Here is a 24624-nt window from a genome sequence, read left to right as displayed (position 1 = left end):
ATTACTCATATAGTTGACTTTTGCTTCAAATGGATTATTTTGATAAGAACAATGACTATTAGGATGGTCTCCTCCACAAAAATCACACCTCATTGGTTGAGTTTGACTTTGAGAAGACAACAACAGATGTAATTGTTGCGACAATTTAGACATTTGTGTAGTCAATGCCTCAATCCGTTGTGTCAAAATTTTATTCTAAGCCAGAATTGCATCTGAAGTAGTAAGCTCAAGCAACCCTTTCTTCTGAACAGATTGTCTATCATATTGAGATTGATAATCGATTGAAACTAATGCATCAATAACTTTTGTTGCTTGTTCAAGATCGACAATCATCATTGTACCATCAGCTGCTGCATCCAAAATCATCTTTGTATCTGGTTTGAACCCATTGTAAAAGATGTTCAACTGTGCAATATCCTTAAATCCGTGATTTGGACATCTTCTCAACATCACCTTAAATATCTCCAAAGCTTCGCAAAATGGTTCATCCCGTCCTTGTCTTAACGTAGAAATATCAGACTTGGCTTTGATGTAATAAGAGAGTTGAAAAAATCTTTGTAAGAACTTCTTCTCTACATCTTTCCAACTAGTGAGGCTCTGATTTGGATACGACTTGAGTCATTCTTTAGATTTACTAGCTAACAAGAAAGGAAATAAACGCAAATGAATAGATCCAATATCACCTTCTTGGAACCCCATTGTTCCAACCAACTCATAAAAAGTAGACAGATGTGTATTTTGTTCCCTTCTTTCTTTGACATTGTAATTCTGTGTGTATTAGTGTGGTGCAATTTCAGAGGGTTATTCCGAAAACTGTGTGGTTTGCCAAAGAGTGGTGTGTGTTCTTGAAGCATTCAAGATCATCACTCTTGGTGTGTGTTGTGTAATCTATGTTTGATTACATAGTGAATTCTGAGTGGTTAGCTGGGGATTGGAAGTAGCTCTTGGTTAAGAGTAAACCATTATAAACATCTTGTGTAAATCTCTCTATCCTTACACTCTTTAAACTGCTTTAGCTTTGACTTTCTATATTGTTGGTATAAACAATTGACTGTTTCGCAAAAGCAACCGGTTGATTTTCTAGAATCAAACTAAAAATTGTTTTCTTTTTGGCTGAACAGTTTTCTAATTGATTGATTCTTCATAATCCTTCGCTCTACCTTCAATCTTCGCAAAAATCTTTTAAAAACAATTCACCCCCCTCTTGTTTAAGGCCTCTAATTCTAACAATTGGGATCATGAGCCGAGTTCGTGAAAGTTACTCAAATTTCGATCTTAAAACCTTTTTAAGATGGCTGAAAAACTACCCTTTGGGGAGGGTTCTTCAATAAACATATCACCTTTGTTTTGTGGACTTAATTATCAATTATGGAATGTTGGAATGAAAATCTTTGTTGAATGAATTGATAGAGGAAATTGAGATGCTATTGTAAATGACCCTTTTGGGAAGAGGAACTCTCCTCTAAAATGCAAACCTTGCATCATGAGTCTAATGGTGTATATGTTTGGCAACAACAATATCATGGATGGGAAGACACATATTACAAGCTAGAACTAGACGTAAATTATCCACACTCTATTATAACAAATTAAGTGAAGCATGATATAATGATATGCGTGTATTTTGCACTAATATTTGGTATGTGAGAATTTAAATGCAAATTTCACACTAATCTTGCTTGCTCAAGTGATGATTTCAGATCAACCTCATCATCCCCGTTCACTTCCACAAATTCTTTAAAAGTCATCTCACGATATTGCTTTGGGTGTTTTTCATCAACAAACTTCGTGCTAAGGCTGATTAATCTGTCCAGTGAAGGTCCATGAATGCCAATGAGAGATATCCTTTGCACCTTATTGTTGCCAATAATAACTCGATGGATGTGACTCTTATACATCCCATTGGTTAAGATCTACAATTGATTGATGTTAAAAACTAACACAATTAAGAGGTGTGCTTCAACCCTTATACAAAAAGAACATGTTACTAATGTACAACCCAGTCATCTAGTCCAACAAATAACAAAACAACAGTCCAATAATAACAAGAGTGTTTCTTCTTACACCCCTACATTCTTTGAAATATCAAAATTACCCTTGACAGTTTTGGGTGATTCTGGAATAGGGTGTTCTGTAAGCAAAAGATGTTTCCATAATAAGAAATCTAAAAGACAAAAAATCATTATGGAATATTATTTCCATAACATATTTTTAGGACTTCCAGAAAAATAAATCCAAAATTCATAAAATGTGTTCCGGAAAGTATGTTTCAAAAACATTTCGAAAAGAACAATCCATAAGTCATTTTTAAAATGGGTAAAACAGTATTTTCAAAAAAAAATTGAGTATAAGGAGAAATTTATTAAGATGCTGGAAGAAACACTATAATAAAAAAAGTAATTTGTTACAACCTCAAAACTCGTCCGAAAGGGAAAGGGAAACTAGTTACACATTGTTCTCACAATAAGAAGATACCTACAAAAAAAGAAAATCAACTATGTATAAAACATACAAACTATTTTATGGAGAAAATAATTTGAATAAAAGTATCTCAAGTTGATCACCAAGTTGGATGAGAATGACATCACTAGTACAAAAAACTTCATTAACGACTCCAAACAAAGATGATTTAGAAATAACCATCGTTGTAAAAAACACGGTGGCAATTTTGTAAATAAGTTAGATATATCACGACGGTTCCTAACCGTCTTTAAAACTTGAAACGTGGACATATCACGACGGTTCCTACTGGAACCGTCTTTATAAGTGGGACATATCACGACGGTTCCTCCGTCTTTGTTTCTCCTTAGATTTCAAATTTATGCTCCAGCGCATCTTCTCTATTCTTCACTTCTTCTTTTCATTGTTTTTCACTTTTCCAAAGGGTTTTGTGTCGCTGTCCTTGAGCCCGCCACACCGGTCGCCGCTTGGACAACGTCCTCTCTCCGCTTAGTCTGAACCTGTCGTGGCTCGTCATCGTCGCCCTACCTTGCCTCGCACCGCAGCTGTCGTGCATCGTCACAACTGCCCAGCCCCACGCCGTGGGTTGTCTTCGCGGCACACCTACGGAGCTTCTTCACCGTGGCTCCGCCCTGCCCGTGTGTCCTCCGCGCGTTGCCATTGTCGATATTGTTGAATCAAGTGTGTTCAAGCTTTGAAGAATCCAACCCTTTGAAGGTTGATTAAAGGCAGGATGTGCTTGTTGTTGCTGAGCTGTCTTTAGATAGGATCTGGGGTAGATTTTATGTATAAATCCACTCTTGATTGAATCCAAAGCATAAGCACTCTCAAACCTTTTAATTAAAATGAGTTTTTCAAACTAAGTGAAAAACAACCTGTTGTTTTGTCGAAACAACTGATTGTTTTAAACTTAGGTGTTTTTAGAAAGGTTGAAAACTGTTTTTAATGGTTGACTTTTTGTCAAACCAAAACAACCGATTGAATCGTGAAAACAACCAATTGTTTGTTTGGGACCATAAAAAAAACTGTTTTTTGCTTTGACTGAGCATTAAATGATTTTATATGCTCCAGTTTTAAATGCTTTGACCAGCCTTTGAAAGCAATAAATAGTTTGGTAAGTTTGTGTAACAAACAACTAAGTCTTAATCAAATAAAAACAGATTTGATTTTTTCACTGATTTTGCTTTTGAAAGAGTTAGAGATTACTTTGAGATTGCTGGATCAAAAAGAGTGTGATATAGGATTTTTCATCTTGTATTGATTTCAGATTTGTTCTGTAACAAGTGTAATCCTCTGTAATTTGAAAGAAACTCCGTGTGTATAGCTGAGAAGTGTTGTGTGTTCTTGAGGTTGTCAAGATCAGCATTCTTAGTGGTGTTGTGCTGAAGCCAAAGGAAGTGTGTGTCTTGAGGGGATCAAGGTCACTTCTTTGGTGGTGGTGTAAGTAATCTAGGGTTGATTGCTTAGTGGATTCCCAGTGGTTTCTGGGAAGACTGGATGTAGCTATTGGTTAAGAGTGAACCAGTATAAACATCTGTGTGCATTCTCTCTATCCTTAAACTCGTTAATTTCAGTTTTATATTTTGTGAACTGGTATGAACAACCGATTGTTTCTGCGAAACAATCAATTGTTTTTCTGGTGCTGTGCTTATTTGCTTTGTGTTTTGGCAAACTGAATTCTGATTCAAGTATTTCTCGAAGTGATTTCATTCTAGACTTAAATGTTTTCGAAAACCCTCTTTAAACCATTCACCCCCCTAATGGAAGAGGCCCCGACACCAATTCATTGAAAGGCCACCAAAATGTCAAATTAAGGCAACCACTAGAGTTATGGTCAAAGAGGGGTCAAGAGTGGCTGACCTGGAGGCGTTGATCAAAGCAGACGCCGCCATGGTAAAGAACCTCGAGAAAAGGTCAGCCGATCGGGAGGTCTTTTTGGGCAAAGTGGAGAAGGAGAGAGACGACACCGTGGCCAAGCTCGTCGAAGCCAACGAAGAGAACGGGAAGATCGCCGCAGAGCTAGCCCAGGTGCAGGCGGAATCCAAGAAGGTTACTGAAGACCTTCTACAAGCTCGGGAAACAATTGAAGAACTCAGGAAACAAACTGAAAAGCTGAAGCAGCAGAACGAGGGGCTAAAGAAACAGATTGAAGAACTTGAGCTGAGCTCCGCCCAGATTCTTGCTGCTGGATTCGAGGCTGCCCGGGAACAATTCGCCTGCCTGTACCCCGACTTGGATCTTTCCATGGTGTCTCTCAACAACGAGGTGGTGGACGGGAAGGTTGTTCCTTCTGAAGACTGATTGCTTCCCTTCATCCACGATTCTTATGCTCTCTCCTTTAGATATACCTACCTTGTAATAAACTTTCTCTTTTCTTGTACATGTATTCTGAACTGGTGTTTACTTTATGATAAAGTCTTTGTACTTCTTCTTATAACTTCTTTGTCTGCTTTATCTCTCCTTGTATAATTTACTTCAAAGAAATTAACTTAGTAACTTTGTAAGCGCAATTGTATACTTAGCTGCTTCGAACCACCGACTTCCGAATAAAAACACTCTAACAACTTGTAACCTCAAGGTAATGAACCTTAGCGTGAAATCGCTCTTCAAATAACGAACTTCAACTTAACTAATGGCTTAAGACACCGCTCATCTGATCTGCCTTATCAAAACGGGTCTTGACCTTCTCGCCATTGCTTGAATTTCTCCTGGTCGCCAAAGACTCTTGGCGATATCAGCTTCCTCCTGGCTTCACAACTTGGCCATTGTTCCTTTATCTGGGGGTAGAGGCGCCTTTCGGATCCTTCTCTGCCTCCCTGAGCTTCAGAACAAGAGACCGGGTGGCTAGGCGTTCTCTTGGAACCTACCTTAGCCACCCTCCAAACTTCTTCCGCCCTTTACATCATACCTGAACTCGTTCGAGACGAGAAGGATTTTATCTTGCCTGAACTCGCTCATCGGCGAGAAGGTCTTTAACTCGCCTGAACTCGCTCATCGGCGAGAAGGTCTTTAACTCGCCTGAGCTCGCTCATCGGCGAGAAGGTCTTTATCTCGTGCCTCTACATTGCCCCAGGGGTTACATCTCCTCTCCCCCAGAAACACTGAGGACTTTTTGCTGGTGCCTCTACATTGCCCCAGGGGTTACATCTTCTCTCCCCCATAAACACTGAGGACTTTTCACTGGTGCCTCTACATTGCCCCAAAGGCTACATCTTCTCTCCTCTGGAAGCACTGAGGACTTTTTACTCTTCCTCGCCTGCACTCGCTCGACGGCGAGGAGGTCTTTATCTCGCCTCAGAACGCGCGAGGGCGTTGAGGTCTTTTAACTGGTGCCTCCGATCGCGGAAAGACGATGAGGACTTTAACTTTAACTGATGCCGCCAATCGCCGAAAGACGATGGGGACTTAGAAACTTTTCAGAAAGCATGCAATATATCTTTAACTTGCCTTAAATCACATATAAGTGACAAGGTCTTTCTTCAAAACTTTCGGAAAACAACAAGCATGCAATCTAAAACAACTTTATGCTTCGAAAACTCTTCTTTATTGGGTGACCTCATTAAAAACCCTCCTTAGGGAAAAAAGAGTGCCCCCTTCAAACTGTTTTAACAGAAACATTGTAAAGCTCTTCGTATTTGTTTTACTTACAAAGTTCTTAACTGTAATATAACTTGAGGTGCGTGGCGTTCCAAGTGCGAGGAATCGCCCCTCCTTCCAATGTCTCTAAGCGGTAGGCGCCGTTCCCGAGCGCCTCGATTATCCTGAACAGTCCCGTCCACTTAGGCGACAGCTTATTCTCCATCTCGTACTGGTGGGCCTTCCTCATCACCAGGTCGCCTTCTCTGAACTGTCTCGGCATCACCTTCGAGTTATATCTTCGTTCAATCCTTCTCTTCACCGCCTCAGCTTTTAGTCTCGCCTCTTCCCTGACCTCATCCAGCAGGTCCAGGTTCAACCTTCTCTCCTCATTCGAGTCTTCCTCTACGAAGTTCTGGAATCTCGGCGAGCTCTCCTGGATCTCCACTGGAATCATTGCGTCGCATCCATAGACTAGGCTGAACGGGGTCTCATGGGTTCCTGACTGCTCGGTGGTGTGGTACGCCCAGACTATACGGGGTACCTCCTCAGCCCAACCTCCTTTGGCTTTCTCTAGCCTTCTCTTTAAACCTCTTAGCAGCACCCGATTGGCTGACTCTACTTGGCCATTCGTCTGAGGGTGCTCAACGGATGCAAACACTTGTTGAATTCCCACCTCTTCGCACAGCTTCTTCAACAAGTGACTTGCAAACTGAGTCCCATTGTCCGACACCAGGCGCTTGGGCACACCAAACCGGCACACAATGTTCTTCCACACGAAACCTTCGATCTTGTGTGCGGTGATTTGGGCCACTGGTTCTGCTTCGATCCACTTGGTATTCAATCGCCACCACCAAGTACTTCATTTGCCTGATCGCCAGCGGGAATGGTCCCAGGATGTCGATTCCCCATGTATGGAACGACCAAGGGCTATAAATCGACTTCAACTCCTCGGGAGGCGCCTTATGCCAATCGGCGTGCTGCTGGCATTGCTTGCAAAACTGCGCATATTTCTTGCAGTCTTCTCTCATTGTTGGCCAGTAGTAACCTGCACGGAGAGTCCTCGCGGCCAGAGCTCGACCCCCGACGTGGCTTCCGCATATCCCTTCATGGAGCTCTGCCATAATTCTTGTACATTTTTCCCCGTGCACACACTCCAGGAGTGGGTGAGTGAACCCAAACCTGTACAACTCGCCGTCAATCATTGTAAACTTGCTAGAATTCTTCTTTATCTTCCTAGCCTCCGTCGGATCCAGCGGGAGAAGGCCATCCGCCAGGCATCGCTTGTACTGTGTTACCCAGGTGTCTGGCTCATGGGTAGCGCAGACCTGCGTCATGTTCACCTTTTCTCCCCGGCATGCTCTTATCCTTGGCGACCTCAAAGTCTCTTGAGTCAGGGATCTGTGACTCCTCGCCGCTTTATCCGTCGACTTGCTTATCTGAAGAACCATGTGATCTGCTACAAATGCTCTCGGCGTCTTCAGAGTTTCTTGAATCACCGTCCTCTGCCTACCCCCCTTGCCTGAACTGGCGAGCTTAGCTGGCAAGTCAGCTCGGGCATTCTGCTCTCTGGGCACATGCACCACTTCAAAGGAGGCAAAGGAACTCTTCAATTCCTGTACATACTCCAGGTAAGCCGCCATTTGTGGATCCTTGGCCTGGAACTCGCCTGTTACTTGCCCCGTGACTAGCAGCGAGTCACTCTTTGCCATCAGCAAAATTCCGGCGATCAGCGCCTCATATTCTACTTGATTGTTGCTGGCCCTGAAGGCAAACCTCAAAGATTGTTCAATCAGCACGTCTTTGGGTCCCTCCAAGATGACTCCAACACCGCTACCTTGCTGGTTCGACGATCCGTCCACTGAAAGCACCCAACGGAAGTCATCCCCTTCAACTCGTGCTGCTTCAGACGAGAGCTCGACCACGAAATCTGCGAAGATCTGCCCCTTGATCGGACCTCAGGGCTCATACTTAATATCAAACTCCAACAGCTCCACTGCCCACTTCACCATCCTTCCCGCAACATCGGGCTTCTTCAAGACCTTCTGGATGGGCAATTCGGTCATCACCAGTATCGTGAAGCTATGGAAATAGTGGCGCAACCTCCTCGCCGAAAAGACTACTGCCAGTGCGGCCTTCTCCAGGGCCTGGTATCTCGTTTCGGGGCCCTGCAGCACCTTACTAACAAAATAAATAGGCTTTTGAGCCTAATCTTGGTCCTGGGCGAGCACCGCACTCACCGCTCTCTCAGTTACAGCAAAATACAACCTGAGAGGGGTTCCCACCAGCGGTTTGCACAAAACCGGCGGGCTCGCCAGATACTCCTTGAGCCTGACGAAGGCTTCTTCACACTCCTTCGTCCAGGCAAACTTGTTATTCCGCCTTAAGCACTGGAAATATGGATGGCCCTTCTCTCCGCTAGCTGACACGAAGCGGGACAGGGCGGCCATCCGACCTGTAAGCTGTTGTACTTCCTTCACAGTGGCCAGGCTCCTCATCGCCAAGATGGCGGCACACTTATCCGGGTTGGCCTCTATTCCTCTTTCAGTTAAGAGAAATCCCAGGAACTTTCCAGCCTCCACGCCAAAGATGCACTTCTCAGGATTCAGCTTCAACCTAAACTTGGCGATCGTAGTGAACAACTCTTCCAAGTCCGCAACGTGCTTGCTTTTCTCTGGCGAGGTCACGACCATATCATCCACGTACGCTTGCACATTCCTTCCCACCATCGGTGCAAGTACTCGATCCATCAACCTCTGGTACGTGGCCCCCGCGTTCTTCAGCCCAAACGGCATCACCTTGTAGCAGTAGCACGATCTCTCGGTCATGAAGGCAGTCTTCTCTTCATCCATGGGATGCATCTTGATCTGGTTATACCCCGAGAAGGCATCCAGGAAACTCAACAACTTACACCCTGCAGCACTGTCCACCAGGGCGTCTATGCCTGGTAAAGGATATGAGTCCTTTGGGCAAGCCTTGTTCAGATCGGTGAAATCGACGCACATGCGCCATTTCCCGTTGCTCTTCTTCACCAGCACGACGTTAGCCAGCCACTCAGGGTACTGGACTTCCCTGATATGGCCTGCAGCGAGGAGTTTCTGTGTTTCGTCTCTAATCGCCTGCCTCCTCTCCTCGTTGAACTTCCTTCTCCTCTGTCGCACTGGTCTCACCAAGTTGTCCATCGCCAGATGATGGCACAAGAAGTCGGGATCGATCCCGGGCATGTCCGAAGCGGACCATGCAAACGCATCCAGATGCCGCTCTATCACCTTGGCGATCTGGTCCTGGAGCTCGACCTCCAGAGATCTTCCCAGTTTGAAGATCTTTCCTCCGATCTCTCTCTCGAGCCACTGCTCGACAGGCTTTGGCCTGGTTTCTCTGGCGATCACCGCCCTGGCGATTCCCAGCTCCCTCGCTTCCTCAGGGCGATTCCTTGCCTCTTCTTCCTCCAAACCGGCGTTCCCCTCCCCCAGCTCAGCATCCACCATCACCACATCTCTTCCGGCGGTTTCTTCTATTACCGTCGATCTGGGCTTCACACCAGGAGGCGGGGTGGTTGTCACGTAACTCACCGACCTCTTGTTCTTCAGGCTGTTCTCATAGCACTTCTTCGCTTCTTTCTGGTCGGATTTGATGGTGATCACCACCCCCTCCATAGACGGCAACTTCACCTTCATGTGCCGGGTCGACGGTATAACGCCTATCCTGTTGAGCGTGGGTTTTCCCAGCATAATGTTGTATGCTGAGGGAGCATTTACGACAAGGTACTTGATTTTCTCTGTTCTCGAACCCACCTCATCTGTAAACGTAGTCCTCAACTCTATGTACCCCCTGACCTCCACCTGATCACCAGCGAAACCATACAAACACCCTCCATAGGGCCTCAGCTGGTCAAGGGGTAGCTCAAACTGCGTGAAAGTCGGCCAGAACATCACGTCTGCCGAGCTTCCTTGGTCCACCAGAACCCTGTGGACCTTCCTTCCTGCTGTGATCAACGAGATGACTATGGGATCGTTGTCATGAGGCACAACGTCCCGAAGATCTTGCTTGGTGAACGTAATGTCCACATCTGGCGAGTGGTCTTCAAACATATCCACCGTCATCACAGACCTCGCGTACTTCTTCCTCTGTGACGCGGTGCATCCACCACCCAAGAAACCTCCTGCGATGGTGTGGATTTCCCCGTGAGTAGGCATCTCGTGCTGCTGAGCCTCACCACCTGCAGGTTGGGAGCTCGACGCGCCCCCCGTCCCTCTATCCAGCAAATAGTCGTTTGGGAACCCGCTCTTGACCAGATCGTCGAGCTGGTATCCTAAAGCCAAACACGAATCCACGGTGTGGCCAAAGCCCTGGTGGAACTCACACCAGGCGTCTGGCTTTGGTCCCAGCACCTTGTCGCCTACCTTCTCGGGCGCTTTCAACCTAGCTGATATGTTGGGAATGGCGATCAGGTCCGCCAATCCCATGACAAACTTGTGCTTAGGCGGGCGATTGTATTCCCGGCGTGCTGGTTGCGGGCGTCCTTGGCCCCTGCCCTTGTTCTTCCTTGGATCATAAGGATGGCGAGTCCTCTGATCCCTTCTGGCCGCCGCTGTCTCCAGCACCCTCTGTGGCTGGATCCTGGTCTGGGCGCGTGGCCTGGTGGGAGCCACGCTTCCTCTTTTCTCGGCGACTTCACTTTCGTCGGCGATGTGGGCCACCGCAAGTCGCCTAACCTCAGCAAACGTGGTGGGGTGAGCCCTGATCAATGCCTCGCAGAAAGGTACCGGCAGCACGCCCTTCTTAAATGCGTAGACCAGCATTTCTTCATCTTTGGCCGGCGATCTAACCATCTGCGCCCCAAAGCGATTCAAGTAGTCCCTGAGGGACTCTCCCTGATATTGCCTTACGTCAAACAAATCATAAGACACCCTGGGCGGTGCCTTATTCACGATGTACTGCTCGACAAAAATCTTCGAAAACTGCTGGAAGTTAGTTATGTGACCTGTAGGCAGGCTCACAAACCATTCCAGCACCGTTCCCTGGAGTGTGCTCACGAACATCTTGCAGTACACGGCGTCTGATCCTCCTGACAACATCATCTGCGTATGGAACGTGGTGAGATGAGCCTCAGGATCCTCCACGCCGGTGAAAACAGCCTTAACAGGTACCACACTCGCAGGAATAGGCGTGTCAGTAATCGCCTGAGCGAAAGGCATAGGAAAAACACGGGGCGGTGTCGACGGCGTGACTTCTTCAGCAATAGGACGCCCTCGCTGCTCCTGAAGGGCTTGACGCAGCTCTTCAGTCACTTTGCTAAGCTCATCATTCCTGGCCCGAGAGGCGACCAGGTCCTCATGCATTCTCGCTTATTCTATGCGCGAGGCTTCCACATTTGCCTGCAACGAACGCATGATCTTCACCATCTGCGCCATAGTCATGGCGCTGGCGCCTTCAGTAGCAACGGGCGCAACTGGACTTGAACGGTTGCTTCTCATTTTTCTCATGAAAACTTGGCAATTCACAGAGTGTAATGAACGACACTTCCTTCAGCGACGATTGATTCAGCGATCAATCGGTCAAAACTTCGCGAAACTGCAAAAGAAACCTCAAGAACACAACGAACCTCCACAGAAACCTGCAACTCCACCAGAAACCACCGCTCCTCCCACGAAAAACCAATACGAGCCAAAAAAAACTCAAATCTCACCGAACAAATCTCACGTAAGCAGCAGAAAACTTCCCCTCCCCGAACAAAAATCCAAACGAACGGTGGAAAACGCGAAATCATCGAACAAAACTTAGATGAACAGCAAACAGTGGTTGCACCAGCACACAACCACACTGAAAACTGCAAAAACCTCCAAGAACTCACGCTGCGGATGGGAAAAACCCCCACGGTGGGCGCCTGATGATCCTGCCTGCTGACCAAAATGTTGGAACTTGCCTCGTCAAACTTGGATCGACGTGCGCACCGCGTCAACCTCCGTCCTTCGTCGTGATCCACCTCAAGAACCTGCAAAAGAACAGAGCGGCGCCGCTACGGCCGATCGCACTCCAACGCCCAAGTCAGTGACTGAACCACCAAATACTTCAAGAGTAACACTCAAGAACTCTCAAGGAACCGTGAACCAGTTCTCTCTCACAGTATACTTAAGAACTCGCAAGCGTAAAGAAGACAATCTGAACGTGCGTACCTCAGAAGTTCGTTGGGAAACCCTTATATACCTGGACACTTTCTCTCTCCTGGCAGTTACAGACATGGACACGTGGCTCGCATCCAGTCGTACACGTGCCATCATCTGGAGCCTCCTTGACTTGGGCGCTGCTTCTGACTCTCCTTTGGCTAAGTTACTTATGCATGATACTACTCAGTGCATAGCTGTCCTGGAGTGCGATCTCTACTGGATTGGCGAGCTAGGGTGCCTTCGTACACACCTTCCCTGTGGTCTCGCCGGCCGCCTTCATAATCTGCACCACCTTCATCTTCGGCGATGTGCTTGCTCCGGCGATCTCTAATCACTTGGTCGCCTAGGGTTACATCTGGCGACTTCATCTTTAACCCGGTGACCGCCGGTTCTGGTGTGCTGGAGATCGGAGCACGCCAACTTAATAGCTGGCGACTTCACGAACCCCCCGACTTCCTTCCTTTCTGCCAGCAAGGCGTCTCATCAACACGCCTATACAATAGCTTGATGCCACGTCATCACTTCCGACTACCAGGGCGGTACAGAATCCTATTCCAGCACCTTGATCAATTACAAAACTCGTAAGCAATCTCAGCTTTTTGAAAACTCTCTTAGAAAAACTTTGTCAAAAGATTCTTAATTCTTAAAACTGTTTTTCTGAATATATTCAAAGATATATTTTGTTATCAAATCTTAACAAACTCTTAAATTGCATTAAAAGATTGGACAAAACATTTAATGACTGGAGCGTATATAGTTAAAGCATTTAAAGCTCAGTCAAAGAAAACAGTTTTTCTGTTATGGTCCCAAAACAAACAATCGGTTGTTTCCTCGAATCAATCGGTTGTTTTGGTACTTAACAGTTTCAACTATTCAAAAACAGTTTTCAAACTTTCTCAAAACACCTAAGTATAAACAATTGGTTGTTTCGACAAAACAATCGGTTGTTTCAACTTAGTTTGAAAAACATTTTACTTTTATAAAGATTGAGATGCTAATTGCTTGAGATTTAATACAGTTTGCGCTTTAAGTCAACCGGACGGAACAAAGGGCAAGAGGACTTTGTTCACATACAACTTCAAATGGAGTAATATGAGTAAGCTTGTGGACTACTCCATTATATGCATGCTCAAAAGGAAAAGGATTCTTATCCCAAGAATTGTGGGTGTCCCTCATGATTTCGTGAAGCATAGAAGGAAGAGCTATGTTTTCAAATTTTGGAGCTCTATCCATCATTATTTTTGAAAATAAATCATGGAGGCTTGTCACGTTTCTTAGGAAGAGTTTATCCACATCCATGAAGAAGGAATCAAAACCTTTTGTTGTCCTAGGAAGCTCTAATATGCGATGTGTGTCTTCCCAAGGATCATTTACAAAAGGTGAAGGAGTATAGAGTTCTTGAGACTTTGCTTTAGGTGTAGTTTGAAAACAAGAGTTTGTTCCGTCCGGTTGACTGGGACGTCTTCGTGCACGACCTCAACCGTCAGCTAGGGACTCCTTCCCGCTGGTTGCCCGTGGATTCCTGCAAAAAAAAGGACAAAGAGGCGCCCTAGCGGCCGTGTGCACTTCGACGCTCAAGTCAGCCAGCAAGAAACACCAAAAAACTGTCAACCCACGTATCTGAGCACCGCGTGTGGCACTCTGAAGGTGGTAAAAGAACTGTGTATATGTGTGTGTGTTATCTCCTTCAGGCAAAAATATTTCCCAGTCACTTGTACGTAACCTTAAAGCACGGGCAAGCAACCAGAGAGTTTCTCGTAAATTTGCCAAAGGTTCCAACCCTTTTTCCGACATTCTCAGCGCTATTTAAACTGCCCCAGCATTTAAAGCGCCTTAAAGCGCTTTTAATCTCAAACGTAACGCACTCATTAAAGCGCTTAATTACGAAACGTAGCGCATTTAAGACGTTGAAACGCTCGGGAGCCATAATAGTACCTGAATGCTCGAAAGGGAAACTGTATTGAATATCTTTAATTACCTGACACCTGACTAGAGGGTGTTTCTATTCCGGCATGGCTGTCGTACACGTGGAGGGCCTCACGACGCCATGACCCCATCTGGGGGCGTTTCTGCCCATTCGGGGACGTCTCTACGTGTGAGTCCTCCTGCTTGGGAGTGCTACTGCGCTAGGGGTGACTTTTTGGGTGCGAACTCATGCCCCCAAGTATCTAGCCACTTACTTTGAGAGCGTATCTGCCTTCCTCTCGTACCCTGCACCCGCTTACCCTGGGCGTGACCTTCCTCTTGGGTCGTATCTGTCCCGAAAGCGTCTCTGGGGTGGCAGGGGTACTTCACGAGTCAGGCTGCCCTACCTTGATGTTATCACTATGGCCTTGAAGCCACCTTTTCTTTCTCTTTATCACTTTCCTGAGATATCGGGACCTGAGGCTTTCCCACGGCGTCGCTCCCTCCATGGTCTTTCCTACCCATGGGTATCGGGGAACCACACCGTGATTGCCTTACTTTTACACTGTTTGATCTGGCTACGCCCTGGTTGGGCGACGCCTCCACCCAGGCGACGCCTTGCCTTGGCGACGCCCTGTCCTGCCTTGGCGACGCTTCCTCTTGGCGTCTCTACACCTGGGCGACACCTTGAGTTGACTTTGACTTTCCAGTCGTTGACTTTGACCTTGACTTAGTCAACGCCCTGATACGGGACGGTACACAAGCCCCCCAGTCTTAAGCTGAAGACTTGTCTTCAGCGCAAAGACTAAAGCCTTGCCCCCGCCATCCACGTGCCTTCCTGATGACGTGTCATTCTCTGCTGACTCAGCAATTTCTCGAATTACTGACGCGACATTTTCTGAACCACAGGGGTATTCTTAATGACCGATTGGACATTCCCTGAAATGGGGATGATAACACCTTTTGGGCTACCCTTGATCGTGCGCCACGTGGCCCATCGCGTGGTCCTCCTTTAGAGACCTTTGCGTTTCCCCTGGGCAATCGACCCTCTGACGCGTGGCCCGATCCTGCGGCCCTTAGTTAGCACCTCTTGAGTTGCGAAATGTAACGTTTAAGTTACTCCAAACCCCGCGCTCACCCTACTGTTACATTCATTCACTCTGCTACTTCGCACTGTTCATCGCCTCCAAAACCTTTTTTCTCTGCAATTGCGATTCTCCCCTTCCTGCGCTCTCCTACTGCCTCCATTTCAACAGCAAAGGTATGGTTTCGAGCACTCACAACTCTTCACTTTCGTCGCATTATAGGAAACTGCCTGGGACTGTTGTTATTCTCGTATTTCTCTGGATATTGTTTGTATGCTTCGTTGTTCCTCTCGCTTCCCTTCGTTCTCTTGTGGGTAGGGCGCTCCTAGGGTTCTTCCATTTTCCCCTTTTCTTCTCCCCAACCCCTTTTCTCTGAACCCTTTCTTTCTCTTTTGATCTTCAGCATTGGCATTGATGGCGAAAACCAAGACCATCGCGCCTCCCCCGCTCCCTAAGTCTTATTATAAGGGCGAATATGACTGGGCCCCCGACGAACTTCTGGACGAATGTTCCCTCCTGAACTCTGTTGAGGACGTGGAGGCTCACAGGGGGGACCCTGCTCTCTATAACTTCAATGCTTTCCACAAAAATCATGACTCCCAAGTCCTGGTAAGCCGGGTGCGACCAGGGATGCCCGTTTGCGCGGACTCACGGGATACTGGGGGATGCCCTTTCTTCTTCCTCTATCAAATGGTGCTCAAGAGGGTGGGCCTGCGTCTGCCCCTCATTCCCTTCGAAAAAGAGCTACTGACAGAGATAAACACTGCTCCCGCCCAACTCCATCCCAACAGTTGGGCTTTCGTGAGGGGGTTCCAAATTCTCTGCGGCTATCTAGGTGTTCCCTCCTCTGTGGACGTTTTTCTTCACTTCTTCGAGGTAAAGAAGCAAGGGAAGAGCCTTTGGATGAGCTTTTCTGGCATCGCCGGGCGCATCATCCTTACGCTCTTCCAGAATTCGTTCAAAGGATGGAAGGGGAAATTCTTCAAGGTACGCGCGACCAAGCACGATCCTACCATCCTAGAGGGCTTTCCCCTGTACTGGACAGACAAACCCATAACCATGAAGCCCCTGGCTCTGGACGAGCTTGCCCCGCCTGACCGGGATGTATGCAAAGCCTTGGCGGGACTGGGAATAGTCTTCGATACCGCCAAACTCATCGCGAACGAATTCAATGCCCATGGGCTTTCTACCTACTTCGGTATCTGCCCTTGGTGATTTATGATGCATTAGTTGTTGTTTGGCTATAGAATCTTCCTTCTGATTCATCTGAATCAAACTGATGCTACCATTTTTCGCTGTACAACGTTACTTGCATTTCACGTCTCTTCATGTATTGTGAATTCACATAACTGCTCTAGTACTAATCCTTGCTGTTTGGCCTGTCTTGATGTAGGATCGGTGATGGGCGCTTCCAAAAGAATGATGTTGGCGAAAGCACTGAAGGAGGCTCGTGCCGCCAAGGCAGGCACCTCCTCCAGCCCTGCTGCCAATCCGGTTCTCCCACCGGCTCTGTCACCGCCACCTCCAGTCACTGCCGAAGCTCCTTCTAGCCCATCTCCGACATCTCCACCTGGCTCCAAAGTGCTTCCAACTCCCAATTCTCCTCCGCCTATCGCCGCCGTTCCCCTAGCTGCGGCCTCGTCACCGGCTCCAACCCCTCTTGACAAAGGGAAAAGGGTTTTGGAGATTCTGTCAGATGATGAGGAATCAGAAGGCGTGGCACCCTTCAGAAGGAGAAAATCCGCGCGGGTTCCTCTTCTGGTAGAGACGTCGCCGCAGGGAGGGAACCCCTTTATGGACAACCCTCCAAGCGCAACCTCACTCCCTCCTATGATTCTCCAAGAGGAAAGGGGCGAAGGCGCCGAATCTGCCCCGCCTCTGCCGCCGCCAGAAACCACAGCTTCCCCGGCTCCCAACGCTGCCGCCCCCGACTTCATCGCCATCCCTCCTCCAATCATGCATCTGATGAGGGGTTTCAGTGGCGGGACTATGCCAGAAGGTACCGACAGGAGGGAAGGTATGCCTTTCTATTTGGGGGCCTTCTTGGCGGTGGCTCTTGAATGGCGCTCCCAGGCCAGAAACGCGGTCTTGCAAGCTCAATCTCTCCAGGCCTTGGAAACAAAGGCAACTACCCTGGAAGAGGAAATGAGGACCCTGGGACGCCAGAACGAAGCTTATCAAACCTCTCTGAAACAAATACAAGAGTCCAAAGCAGAAACTGAGAGGAAACTGGCAGAGGCCTTCGAGCTCCAGGCTGACTTCTACGCTCGTGAAGTTGCTCTCCAAGTACAAGTAGCGGGTCTTCAGGAATTGGTCAAAGCGGATGCAGAAACTCAAAAGGACCTGAAGGACCGTTGTTGTGAACAGGCTGCCAAGGCGGAGCGGATGGAGGGGGAAATGGCCACCCAGGCCAAAGCTATGGACCTTCTTCGCGCTGACTACGACAAACTACAGGTCGAGGTCAGCCGGCTTCGCGTGGAGAAAGAGGCTCTGGAGAAACAAGTGGCCTCTGGAGACGGCGCTATTGAGGAACTGGAGAAGGAGAAAAAGTCCCTTATCCAGGAGATGGCGGGTACCTTCGAGGAGGGGTTCCAAGAGGCCCTAACCCAGGCGTCCTGGGAGAATCCTGGCGTCAACCTTTCAAACTGCGACCCCACACACCACGTCGTTGACGGGAAGGTCGTGCCCATGGACTTGAACGACTGAACCGCTGCCTCTCATCCGCCACCTTCCTCTTCAAGCTTAACTCTTCATTCTTTACCTTCGTTTTTTGATTTTATCTGTCAAAACTTGTAATTCTTTGAACTATCCGTACTCTTGTTACTGATTTGGGATGTCCGTATGGTTGCATTTATTTCTTTGCCACATACGATTCTGCCCACGCGATCTCATTCTCATCTTTTCCCTTCACGCTTTGGTTATTTTATCTGTGTTCTGCCCATTTCTTTCACTTCGTTGGGCGATTTTGTATGATCGGGAAAGGTTGCACGTCAACCCTCACGCCCATGGAGAGGCTCACTCAGTGACGCCGCATCACCCACGGGATGTCTCTGATACTGAAAAGTCCTTGTCTCTTTGACCCTTAACACTCGGCGCCCACGCCTAAGGAAAGGCCTGCTACAGCAGCACCGTGTCGTCCCGGGTGTCTAAAACGCTGAGTGCTATGGGGGGGGGGGGGTCTGTTCCCTCCATGGTCTTTCCTTCCCATGGGTCTCGGGAAACGCCCTGCCAGTGACTTGCTGGCGTTTGGCGATCTCGCCTCCCTCCGCAGTCTTTCCTACCTGTGGGTATCGGGGAGGCGACGCCTGTGACTATCTTTGCCTTCTTGGGTTTCGTCTCCCTCCACAGTCTTTCCTACCTGTGGGTATCGGGGAGGCGATGCCTGTGACTATCTTTGCTTTCTTGGATTTCGTCTCCCTCCACAGTCTTTCCTACCTGTGGGTATCGGGGAGGCGATGCCAGTCAGTATTTGGGTTGGCGACGCCCGCGACATCTGCTGTCGTTGCCCTTTACGTCGTTCCGGGCGACGCCTCGGGCGTTACCTTTACTTCAATTCTTGCCTTGGTCAACGCCTGATAACAACGAAGAGCTCAAGGTTCGGTCTGTGCCCTCCGCGTGGCACCTCCTGTATGGCTGATGCGACGTTCTGTCATTCGACTTGATCCACGTGGCGCTGCTTGTATGGTTTGTGGAACATTCGGTCATTTCATTAAGTCCTGACTCCTGCTATGCCCCTGACTCATTTTCGACGGCGGATCGTACCACTGGATATTCTGTTGATGGGACATTTTATGATTCAAACCAGTGATGCCAGTGTCGTCCTTTCATCTTCTGCCACGTGTATCAATCGCGCGGTGCATCCGTTCGCATCGTTTGGCGCTCTAACCGCTTTATTTAACTCTTCAAACTCTGGAACTATCTTCATCATTTTCTCACTCTTCACAACCTACTTGCGTTCTTTCTTCTTGCACCCTTCCTTCTTGCACCCTTTCTTCTCTGTCGAAGGGTTATTCTAACCTTCGCTCCCCTCGCTCAACTCTTGCATTTCTGGCCATCCTGATCTTGTTAAAGAATGTCTTCTCACGATGCTTCCTCCACGGTCCGTCCCAAAGACTTGTACCCTTGGGCCTCGAGTGAACTTCTTGATGAGTGTTCATGCTTGCTCTCCACCAGGGCCGTACGGGAACACAAAGGGGAGTTATGTTCTTATGACCACCGGGCCTTCGCAAGGAGGCACGATGACGACATCGCTGTGCTCCCTTGCACTCTGGGGGAGCCAGTGTGTGGAGACGAACGAGCCAACGACGGGGTCCCTTTCTTTTACCTTTACCAGGTGGTGTTCAAGACCGTCGGGGTGCGCTTACCCTTCTCCTGGTTCGAGAAGGAACTGCTGACAGAGATCAACGTTGCTTCGGCCCAGTTATACCCCAACAGCTGGGCCTTTGTCAAAGCCTTCGACATTCTCTTCGGGTTTCTAGGTTGTGCACCCTCGGTTGACCTCTTTCTTCACTTCTTTGAGGTGAAGAGGCAGAGACACAACCTCTGGGTAACTCTCAGTAATGTGCCCGGGAGGGTTCTCTTCACACCCTTCCAGAGCTCGTTCACCGGGTGGAAAGGCCGGTTCTTCAAGATCTGTCTTACTGACCTTGTTCCCGACGCTCTGGATGGGTTTCCGCTGTACTGGGTGAGAGAGGAAAAGGTCCTCAAAGCCAAACCCCTCAAGAATCTAGCTCCAAGTGATCAAATAGCTTGCCGGATTCTTGCTGAGGCGGGAGGCTTTGACTCTGCTACGGTGATCAACTTGGAGTTCAACGCTAGGACTCTTGAGAAGTACATATGTAAGAACCACTGCCTTAGGCGACTTCGGCCTTCGTTACTTTCTAACTGTGCCTGTCTCTCTTCACGGTGTCTCTAATACATCTTTTCCCTTTGTGCAGGTTCGAAAATAAGCCAAGAAAAGAGGACACGACTTACTCGAGCGCTGCAGGCTGGGAAAGGGGCTTCGCCTTCCTCCAGTGATGACTCTGATGAGCGCTGAGAAGTGGCTTGTTTGTGTTTTTGCATGATTTGTAGCGTTTGCTCCGTTTGTACTGAACATTGCTTGTAGCAACAACTTTTCAATATCATAATTCTTTGCAACGCCACTTTACTTTGCATATGCTTCATATACCGCGCGCTTTCCTTTCGTCTCGTTCTGCCAACGATGCATGCTTTCACTTGGGCGACGCCTTCTTTCTGGGCGACGCCAAGACCTGGGCGACGCCTTCTTCCTTGGCGACACCATGGCCTAGGCGGCGCATCACATTACTTCTAACAAGGAAAGATAAAGGCTGAAAACCAAGGCACTTTTTCTCAACTGGTTTTTCCATTTATTAGGGTGACCTCATTAAAAAACCCCCGAAAGGGGAAAAAGAGCGTCCCCTTCAACTAAATTGTTACATGCTGCTTACATAAGTCAACTGAAATAAAATTTTAAGTTGGCTGCATTCCAACTGCACGGGATAGGGCCTCCATCTAAAGTCTCCAGGTTGTACGAACCGTTGCCCTTAGCCTCAGTAACTCTGAAGGGCCCGGTCCACTTGGGAGACAGCTTATTCTCCAACTCGTATGGGTGAGCTTTCCTCATCACTAGGTCGCCCACCTGAAACTGTCGCGGCTTTACTTTAGAGCTATATTGCCGCTCCACTCTTCTCTTCATCGCTTCAGCTTTTATTCTAGCTTCTTCCCTGGCCTCTTCTAGCAGGTCCAGGTTTACCCGCCTCTCTTCGTTGGATTCCTCCACCACAAAGTTTTGAAAACGTGGTGAGCTTTCATGTATTTCTACTGGAATCATCGCGTCCGAACCGTACACCAAACTGAAGGGCGTCTCCATAGTTGAGGATTGGGGCGTGGTGTGGTATGCCCATACAATCCTTGGCACCTCTTCCGCCCACGCCCCTTTGGCCTTCTCTAACCTTCTTTTTAACCCCCTCAGCATAACTCTGTTTGCTGACTCTACTTGTCCATTGGTCTGGGGGTGTTCAACCGACGCGAACACTTGTTTGATTCCCACTTCAGCGCACAGATTTCTCAACTGCTGACTGGCAAACTGGGTCCCGTTGTCAGATATCAGACGCCTGGGTACGCCAAAGCGACACACGATGTTTCTCCACACAAAATGTTGTACCTTATGCGCAGTGATTTGTGCCACGGGCTCTGCCTCTATCCACTTAGTGAAGTATTCGATGGCGACGATCAGATACTTCATCTGCCTGATTGCTAGTGGGAAAGGGCCCAGGATGTTAATTCCCCATGTGTGGAAAGGCCACGGGCTGTATATGGACCGCAACTCTTCTGGCGGTGCCTTGTGCCAGTCGGCGTGCTTTTGGCATTGCTTACACCGCTGGGCGTGCCGTGCACAATCCTCTTTCACTGTTGGCCAGAAGAAACCTGCGCGTATTACCTTGGAGGCTAAGGACCTTCCTCCTACATGGCTTCCGCAGATGCCTTCGTGTAGCTCCGCCATTATCCTGGTGCACTCATCGCCACTGACGCATGTTAGGATAGGGTGAGTGAAACCGTGCCTGAACAACACCCCATCCACCAATGTATATCTTGCGGCATTTCTTTTGATTTTCTTACCTTCTTCAGGGTCCACTGGAAGAGCCCCATCCGCCAGGTATCATTTATAGGGCGTCATCCAGGTGTCTCCCTTGGACAAGACACAGACCTGCATCTGCTCTTCCTCAGAAACACCCGCGTATATACTGATGCGGGGCGCCCTCTGCGTATCTTGGGTTAAAGAGGAGTGACTCCTCGGCCTTCCCCTTGATGCATAAATCTGGAGGACATCCACCCTGTTGTCTTCCACGAATCGACGCGGAGCTTAGAGAGTCTCCTGGATCACTGTCCTCTGGCTACCCCCCTTGCCTGAGCTGGCCAGCTTTGCGAGCAGGTCGGCTCTGGCATTCTGCTCCCTCAGGACGTGTATCAACTCAAGAGCGTTGAACGCCCCCCTCAACAACTGGACGTATTTTAGATACGCCGCCATCTGTGGGTCCTTCGCCTGGAACTCACCCGACACCTGCCCCGTAATCAACTGAGAGTCGCTCTTCTTTCTTCCCGTCGTGGTCTCATTGACTCTGACGGGTTGAACTCGCGTTGGTCCCCTCGGGCGTGAGGGTACGGCGCTGGTGCGCTTCACACATACCTCCCCTTCCGAAGCAATGTGCTCTACCGCCCTACGTCGTAATTCAGCGAAGGTCCTAGGGCGATTGCGGATAATGGATTCTCCAAAGGGGCCGGGGCATACGCCTTTCACAAATGCGTACACGATCATAGGCTCCTCTGTTGTACCAACCTTCACGACCTGGGCCCCGAAGCGATTGATATACTCCTTCAGGGTCTCCCCTTGATACTGCTTCACATCAAACAGATCGTAGGAGACCGGCGGCGGGGCCTTGTTGGCTAAGTACTGTTCTCTGAATAACCGCGATAATTGGCGGAAAGATGTGATATGGCCCTCTGGGAGGCTAATGAACCAGTCTATAGCCATCCCGGTCAGGGTGCTCATAAAGAGCTTGCACTTGGCAGCATCAGAACCGCCTATCAGGACCATCTGTGTGTGAAATGCAGCAAGGTGCGTCTCTGGGTCCTCCATCCCAGTGAAGATTACCTTGGGTCCCGCGAACGTGTTCGGGATCGCTGCGTCTAGGATCTCCTGCGAGAAAGGAGTGGAAAACTCCCTTGGTGGGGAATGGTTCTCCGTCTCGTCCTGTCCAGGCCGCCTCCGATCGTTTCTCAGGCCCTGGCGCAACTCCTCATTCACACGGTGGAGCTCTTCGTTCCGCTCAAGCGAGGCATCGAGGTCTGCCTGCATGCGCTCTTGTTCCAGTTTCGAATCCGCCATGTCTTGCTGCAGCCCCCTCATTATCTCCAGGACCTGTTGCATGGATAGGTCTGCTGAGGCTGCGCGTGCCGATCTCCGTCTGGTGGGGGCCATTGTCACTCCAATTCCCTTCAACGTTACTGTAACTTGATAAACCTTCTCGAACTTGTGATGGGACTGGTGTTTTATATCGGCCCCACGGTGGACGCCAAATGTTCCGTCCGGTTGACCGGGACGTCTTCGTGCACGACCTCAACCGTCAGCTAGGGACTCCTTCCCGCTGGTTGCCCGTGGATTCCTGCAAAAAAGAGGACAAAGAGGCGCCCTAGCGGCCGTGTGCACTCCGACACTCAAGTCAGCCAGCAAGAAACACCAAAAAACTGTCCACCCACGTATCTGAGCACCGCGTGTGGCACTCTGAAGGTGGTAAAAGAACTGTGTATATGTGTGTGTGTTATCTCCTTCAGGCAAAAATATTTCCCAGTCACTTGTACGTAACCTTAAAGCACGGGCAAGCAACCAGAGAGTTTCTCGTAAATTTGCCAAAGGTTCCAACCCTTTTTCCGACATTCTCAGCGCTATTTAAACTGCCCCAGCATTTAAAGCGCCTTAAAGCGCTTTTAATCTCAAACGTAACGCACTCATTAAAGCGCTTAATTACGAAACGTAGCGCATTTAAGACGTTGAAACGCTCGGGAGCCATAATAGTACCTGAATGCTCGAAAGGGAAACTGTATTGAATATCTTTAATTACCTGGCACCTGACTCGAGGGTGTTTCTATTCCGGCATGGCTGTCGTACACGTGGAGGGCCTCACGACGCCATGACCCCATCTGGGGGCGTTTCTGCCCATCTGGGGACGTCTCTACGTGTGAGTCCTCCTGCTTGGGAGTGCTACTGCGCTAGGGGTGACTTTTTGGGTGCGAACTCATGCCCCCAAGTATCTAGCCACTTACTTTGAGAGCGTATCTGCCTTCCTCTCATACCCTGCACCCGCTTACCCTGGGCGTGACCTTCCTCTTGGGTCGTATCTGTCCCGAAAGCGTCTCTGGGGTGGCAGGGGTACTTCACGAGTCAGGCTGCCCTACCTTGATGTTATCACTATGGCCTTGAAGCCACCTTTTCTTTCTCTTTATCACTTTCCTGAGATATCGGGACCTGAGGCTTTCCCACGGCGTCGCTCCCTCCATGGTCTTTCCTACCCATGGGTATCGGGGAACCACACCGTGATTGCCTTACTTTTACACTGTTTGATCTGGCTACGCCCTGGTTGGGCGACGCCTCCACCCAGGCGACGCCTTGCCTTGGCGACGCCTTGTCCTGCCTTGGCGACGCTTCCTCTTGGCGTCTCTACACCTGGGCGACACCTTGAGTTGACTTTGACTTTCCAGTCGTTGACTTTGACCTTGACTTAGTCAACGCCCTGATACGGGACGGTACAGAGTTGTACCTAAAGTAATGTCTTTGAACCTCTTTTCTCATGGGTGACAAAAGTTTTCCTTTTAAAAGCTCTAGAGTTTCATCAACTCTCATTTGTCGCATGAGTTCTCCTTCTTGTAGACTT

Source organism: Phaseolus vulgaris, chromosome 10 (assembly GCF_051622355.1).
Source record: "Phaseolus vulgaris cultivar YP4 chromosome 10, ASM5162235v1, whole genome shotgun sequence".
Taxonomy (NCBI): Eukaryota; Viridiplantae; Streptophyta; class Magnoliopsida; order Fabales; family Fabaceae; genus Phaseolus; species Phaseolus vulgaris.
This window is presented reverse-complemented; position numbering follows the sequence as displayed.